Source organism: Drosophila bipectinata, unplaced genomic scaffold (genome assembly GCF_030179905.1).
Source record: "Drosophila bipectinata strain 14024-0381.07 unplaced genomic scaffold, DbipHiC1v2 scaffold_180, whole genome shotgun sequence".
Lineage (NCBI taxonomy): Eukaryota > Metazoa > Arthropoda > Insecta > Diptera > Drosophilidae > Drosophila > Drosophila bipectinata.
Window position 1 is genome coordinate 57,501 of NW_027222822.1, and position 7,500 is coordinate 65,000.

Below are 7,500 nucleotides of genomic sequence, written 5' to 3' on the forward strand. Positions count from 1 at the left end.
GTATGATTAACAATGCGAAAGATTCAGGATACCTTCGGGACCCGTCTTGAAACACGGACCAAGGAGTCTAACATATGTGCAAGTTATTGGGATATAAACCTAATAGCGTAATTAACTTGACTATTAATGGGATTAGTTTTTTAACTATTTTATAGTTAATTAACACAATCCCGGGGCGTTCTATATAGTTATGTATAATAATATTTATATTATTTATACCTCTAACTGGAACGTACCTTGAGCAGATATGCTGTGACCCGAAAGATGGTGAACTATACTTGATCAGGTTGAAGTCAGGGGAAACCCTGATGGAAGACCGAAACAGTTCTGACGTGCAAATCGATTGTCAGAATTGAGTATAGGGGCGAAAGACCAATCGAACCATCTAGTAGCTGGTTCCTTCCGAAGTTTCCCTCAGGATAGCTGGTGCATTTTAATGTTATATAAAATAATCTTATCTGGTAAAGCGAATGATTAGAGGCCTTAGGGTCGAAACGATCTTAACCTATTCTCAAACTTTAAATGGGTAAGAACCTTAACTTTCTTGATATGAAGTTTAAGGTTATGATATAATGTGCCCAGTGGGCCACTTTTGGTAAGCAGAACTGGCGCTGTGGGATGAACCAAACGTAATGTTACGGTGCCCAAATTAACAACTCATGCAGAAACCATGAAAGGCGTTGGTTGCTTAAAACAGCAGGACGGTGATCATGGAAGTCGAAATCCGCTAAGGAGTGTGTAACAACTCACCTGCCGAAGCAACTAGCCCTTAAAATGGATGGCGCTTAAGTTGTATACCTATACATTACCGCTAAAGTAGATGATTTATATTACTTGTAATATAAATTTTGAAACTTTAGTGAGTAGGAAGGTACAATGGTATGCGTAGAAGTGTTTGGCGTAAGCCTGCATGGAGCTGCTATTGGTACAGATCTTGGTGGTAGTAGCAAATAATCGAATGAGACCTTGGAGGACTGAAGTGGAGAAGGGTTTCGTGTGAACAGTGGTTGATCACGAGTTAGTCGGTCCTAAGTTCAAGGCGAAAGCCGAAAATTTTCAAGTAAAAATAAATATTACAATTATTGTGAAAATTATATACTTGAATAATTTTGAACGAAAGGGAATACGGTTCCAATTCCGTAACCTGTTGAGTATCCGTTTGTTATTAAATATGGGCCTCGTGCTCATCCTGGCAACAGGAACGACCATAAAGAAGCCGTCGAGAGATATCGGAAGAGTTTTCTTTTCTGTTTTATAGTCGTACTACCATGGAAGTCTTTCGCAGAGAGATATGGTAGATGGGCTAGAAGAGCATGACATATACTGTTGTGTCGATATTTTCTCCTCGGACCTTGAAAATTTATGGTGGGGATACGCAAACTTCTCAACAGGCCGTACCAATATCCGCAGCTGGTCTCCAAGGTGAAGAGTCTCTAGTCGATAGAATAATGTAGGTAAGGGAAGTCGGCAAATTAGATCCGTAACTTCGGGATAAGGATTGGCTCTGAAGATTGAGATAGTCGGGCTTGATTGGGAAACAATAATATGGTTTATGTGCTCGTTCTGGGTAAATAGAGTTATAATCATTTATGGTTGTAACTTGTTCCCCGGATAGTTTAGTTACGTATCCAATTGTGGAACTTTCTTGCTAAAATTTTTAAGAATACTAGTTGGGTCAAACCAATTAGTTCTTATTAATTATAACGATTATCAATTAACAATCAATTCAGAACTGGCACGGACTTGGGGAATCCGACTGTCTAATTAAAACAAAGCATTGTGATGGCCCTAGCGGGTGTTGACACAATGTGATTTCTGCCCAGTGCTCTGAATGTCAAAGTGAAGAAATTCAAGTAAGCGCGGGTCAACGGCGGGAGTAACTATGACTCTCTTAAGGTAGCCAAATGCCTCGTCATCTAATTAGTGACGCGCATGAATGGATTAACGAGATTCCTTCTGTCCCTATCTACTATCTAGCGAAACCACAGCCAAGGGAACGGGCTTGGAATAATTAGCGGGGAAAGAAGACCCTTTTGAGCTTGACTCTAATCTGGCAGTGTAAGGAGACATAAGAGGTGTAGAATAAGTGGGAGATATTAGACTTCGGTTTGGTATCGACAATGAAATACCACTACTCTTATTGTTTCCTTACTTACTTGATTAAATGGAACGTGTATCATTTCCTAGCCATTATACGGATATATTTATTATATCTTATGGTATTGGGTTTTGATGCAAGCTTCTTGATCAAAGTATCACGAGTTTGTTATATAATCGCAAACAAATTCTTTAATGAGAGATGCATTCATGTATTATCGATTTGAAAATTTGGTATAACTCCAATTACTCAGGTATGATCCAATTCAAGGACATTGCCAGGTAGGGAGTTTGACTGGGGCGGTACATCTCTCAAATAATAACGGAGGTGTCCCAAGGCCAGCTCAGTGCGGACAGAAACCACACATAGAGCAAAAGGGCAAATGCTGACTTGATCTCGGTGTTCAGTACACACAGGGACAGCAAAAGCTCGGCCTATCGATCCTTTTGGTTTAAAGAGTTTTTAACAAGAGGTGTCAGAAAAGTTACCATAGGGATAACTGGCTTGTGGCGGCCAAGCGTTCATAGCGACGTCGCTTTTTGATCCTTCGATGTCGGCTCTTCCTATCATTGTGAAGCAAAATTCACCAAGCGTTGGATTGTTCACCCATGCAAGGGAACGTGAGCTGGGTTTAGACCGTCGTGAGACAGGTTAGTTTTACCCTACTAATGACAAAACGTTGTTGCGACAGCATTCCTGCGTAGTACGAGAGGAACCGCAGGTACGGACCAATGGCACAATACTTGTTCGAGCGAACAGTGGTATGACGCTACGTCCGTTGGATTATGCCTGAACGCCTCTAAGGTCGTATCCGTGCTGGACTGCAATGATAAATAAGGGGCAATTTGCATTGTATGGCTTCTAAACCATTTAAAGTTTATTATTTATATTTTAAACGACAATGGATGTGATGCCAATGTAATTTGTAACATAGTAAATTGGGAGGATCTTTGATCACCTGATGCCATGCTAGTTACATATGAAAACATTATTTAATACAATGACAAAGCCTAGAATCAATTGTAAACGACTTTTGTAACGGGCAAGGTGTTGTAAGTGGTTGAGCAGCTGCCATACTGCGATCCACTGAAGCTTATCCTTTGCTTGATGATTCGAAATATAAAAAAAATGTAAATATGCATGTGTAAATATGTATATTTAGTATAAAAAATCTTTATATGCTATATCTAAGAAAGCATATAAGGATTTATCACGGGTTGTCCACGTTTCCCTACTAATTGTGGCCTACTAACTGTTTCGTCATCTTATTAGTGACGTGAAAAATGAAAATAATATTTTTCATTTATATTGTTATAAGTCTTAAACCTTAAGACGGCGGGAGTTGAATTACTTTCGTTTAGGTAGCCAAATGCCTCGTCATCTTATTAGTGACGTGAAAAATGAAAATAATATTTTTCATTTATATTGTTATAAGTCTTAAACCTTATAACGGCGGAAGATGAATTACTTTCGTTTAGGTAGCCAAATGCCTCGTCATCTTATTAGTGACGTGAAAAATGAAAATAATATTTTTCATTTATATTGTTATAAGTCTTAAACCTTATAACGGCGGAAGATGAATTACTTTCGTTTAGGTAGCCAAATGCCTCGTCATCTTATTAGTGACGTGAAAAATGAAAATAATATTTTTCATTTATATTGTTATAAGTCTTAAACCTTATAACGGCGGAAGATGAATTACTTTCGTTTAGGTAGCCAAATGCCTCGTCATCTTATTAGTGACGTGAAAAATGAAAATAATATTTTTCATTTATATTGTTATAAGTCTTAAACCTTATAACGGCGGAAGATGAATTACTTTCGTTTAGGTAGCCAAATGCCTCGTCATCTTATTAGTGACGTGAAAAATGAAAATAATATTTTTCATTTATATTGTTATAAGTCTTAAACCTTAAGACGGCGGGAGTTGAATTACTTTCGCATAGGTAGCCAAATGCCTCGTCATCTTATTAGTGACGCGCATGATTCAATTCAAGAGATTCCTTCTGTCCCTATTTAAAACCTCACGGATATTAAAAATATTAAACATATATTGTTATAAGTCTTAAACCTTAAGACGGCGGGAGTTGAATTACTTTCGCATAGGTAGCCAAATGCCTTGTCATCTTATTAGTGACGCGCATGATTCAATTCAAGAGATTCCTACTGTCCCTATTTAAAACCTCACGGATATTAAAAATATTAAACATATATTGTTATAAGTCTTAAACCTTAAGACGGCGGGAGTTGAATTACTTTCGCATAGGTAGCCAAATGCCTCGTCATCTTATTAGTGACGCGCATGATTCAATTCAAGAGATTCCTTCTGTCCCTATTTAAAACCTCACGGATATTAAAAATATTAAACATATATTGTTATAAGTCTTAAACCTTAAGACGGCGGGAGTTGAATTACTTTCGCATAGGTAGCCAAATGCCTCGTCATCTTATTAGTGACGCGCATGATTCAATTCAAGAGATTCCTTCTGTCCCTATTTAAAACCTCACGGATATTAAAAATATTAAACATATATTGTTATAAGTCTTAAACCTTAAGACGGCGGGAGTTGAATTACTTTCGCATAGGTAGCCAAATGCCTTGTCATCTTATTAGTGACGCGCATGATTCAATTCAAGAGATTCCTTCTGTCCCTATTTAAAACCTCACGGATATTAAAAATATTAAACATATATTGTTATAAGTCTTAAACCTTAAGACGGCGGGAGTTGAATTACTTTCGCATAGGTAGCCAAATGCCTCGTCATCTTATTAGTGACGCGCATGATTCAATTCAAGAGATTCCTTCTGTCCCTATTTAAAACCTCACGGATATTAAAAATATTAAACATATATTGTTATAAGTCTTAAACCTTAAGACGGCGGGAGTTGAATTACTTTCGCATAGGTAGCCAAATGCCTCGTCATCTTATTAGTGACGCGCATGATTCAATTCAAGAGATTCCTTCTGTCCCTATTTAAAACCTCACGGATATTAAAAATATTAAACATATATTGTTATAAGTCTTAAACCTTAAGACGGCGGGAGTTGAATTACTTTCGCATAGGTAGCCAAATGCCTCGTCATCTTATTAGTGACGCGCATGATTCAATTCAAGAGATTCCTTCTGTCCCTATTTAAAAACTCACGAATATTAAAAATATTAAAAATATTTTCATATGGATATGCAACCGTATGGATATCCAAATATGTGTGGGAAAGTCGTACTTCCTATACGATAAATGACCGGATTGACGAAACCGTGTTCAAAAAGGTATATAGGGTAGGTGGTGTTCGGCCTACCAATATAATATTAAAATAATATTATATTAAACAGAAGATCGCCAGTATTAATATATAAGCATATGGTTATGAATACATATGCATATAACATATATGAAAATATATGAATATATATAAAAAAATATATATGAATATGAAAATATTTATATGTATATGGAATATATGGTAGGTGATGGTGTTAGCCTACCATATAATATATAATATAATAATTTAATTATATTATATTAAATATGGAAATATTAAAAATATATTAAAAATATTAAAAATATTTTCATATGGATATGCAATCGTATGGATATCCAAATATGTGTGGGAAAGTCATACTTCCCATACAATAAATGACCGGATTGACGAAACCGTGTTCAAAAAGGTATATAGGGTAGGTGGTGTTCAGCCTGCCAATATAATATTAAAATAATATTATATTAAACAGAAGACCGCCAGTATTAATATATAAGCATATGGTTATGAATACATATGCATATAACATATATGAAAATATATGAATATAAAAAAATATATATGGATATGAAAATATTTATATGTATATGAAATATATGGTAGGTGATGGTGATAGCCTACCATATAATATATAATATAATAATTTAATTATATTATATTAAATATGGAAATATTAAAAATATATTAAAAATATTAAAAATATTTTCATATGGATATGCAATCGTATGGATATCCAAATATGTGTGGGAAAGTCATACTTCCCATACAATAAATGACCGGATTGACGAAACCGTGTTCAAAAAGGTATATAGGGTAGGTGGTGTTCGGCCTACCAATATAATATTAAAATAATATTATATTAAACAGAAGACCGCCAGTATTAATATATGAGCATATGGTTATGAATACATATGCATATAACATAATATAATAATTTAATTATATTATATTAAATATGGAAATATTAAAAATATATTAAAAATATTAAAAATATTTTCATATGGATATGCAATCGTATGGATATCCAAATATGTGTGGGAAAGTCATACTTCCCATACAATAAATGACCGGATTGACGAAACCGTGTTCAAAAAGGTATATAGGGTAGGTGGTGTTCAGCCTGCCAATATAATATTAAAATAATATTATATTAAACAGAAGACCGCCAGTATTAATATATAAGCATATGGTTATGAATACATATGCATATAACATATATGAAAATATATGAATATAAAAAAATATATATGGATATGAAAATATTTATATTTATATGAAATATATGGTAGGTGATGGTGATAGCCTACCATATAATATATAATATAATAATTTAATTATATTATATTAAATATGGAAATATTAAAAATATATTAAAAATATTAAAAATATTTTCATATGGATATGCAATCGTATGGATATCCAAATATGTGTGGGAAAGTCATACTTCCCATACAATAAATGACCGGATTGACGAAATCGTGTTCAAAAAGGTATATAGGGTAGGTGGTGTTCGGCCTACCAATATAATATTAAAATAATATTATATTAAACAGAAGACCGCCAGTATTAATATATGAGCATATGGTTATGAATACATATGCATATAACATATATGAAAATATATGAATATAAAAAAATATATATGGATATGAAAATATTTATATGTATATGAAATTTATGGTAGGTGATGGTGATAGCCTACCATATAATATATAATATAATAATTTAATTATATTATATTAAATATGGAAATATTAAAAATATATTAAAAATATTAAAAATATTTTCATATGGATATGCAATCGTATGGATATCCAAATATGTGTGGGAAAGTCATACTTCCCATACAATAAATGACCGGATTGACGAAACCGTGTTCAAAAAGGTATATAGGGTAGGTGGTGTTCGGCCTACCAATATAATATTAAAATAATATTATATTAAACAGAAGACCGCCAGTATTAATATATGAGCATATGGTTATGAATACATATGCATATAACATATATGAAAATATATGAATATAAAAAAATATATATGGATATGAAAATATTTATATGTATATGAAATATATGGTAGGTGATGGGGATAGCCTACCATATAATATATAATATAATAATATTTATTATATTATAATAA

At 33.5% G+C, this 7,500-nt stretch overlaps 1 non-coding gene across 1 annotated transcript in view; it reads left to right on the plus strand.

The window, feature by feature from the left end:
- LOC138927185 (large subunit ribosomal RNA) overlaps positions 1 to 3,214 on the plus strand; it is a 3,950-nt gene extending 736 nt beyond the window's left edge. Inside the window, exon 1 of the ribosomal RNA XR_011443716.1 lies at positions 1 to 3,214. This exon is cut by the window's left edge and continues 736 nt beyond it. This is a non-coding gene — a ribosomal RNA (large subunit ribosomal RNA).
- Positions 3,215 to 7,500: the final 4,286 nt, after the last annotated feature.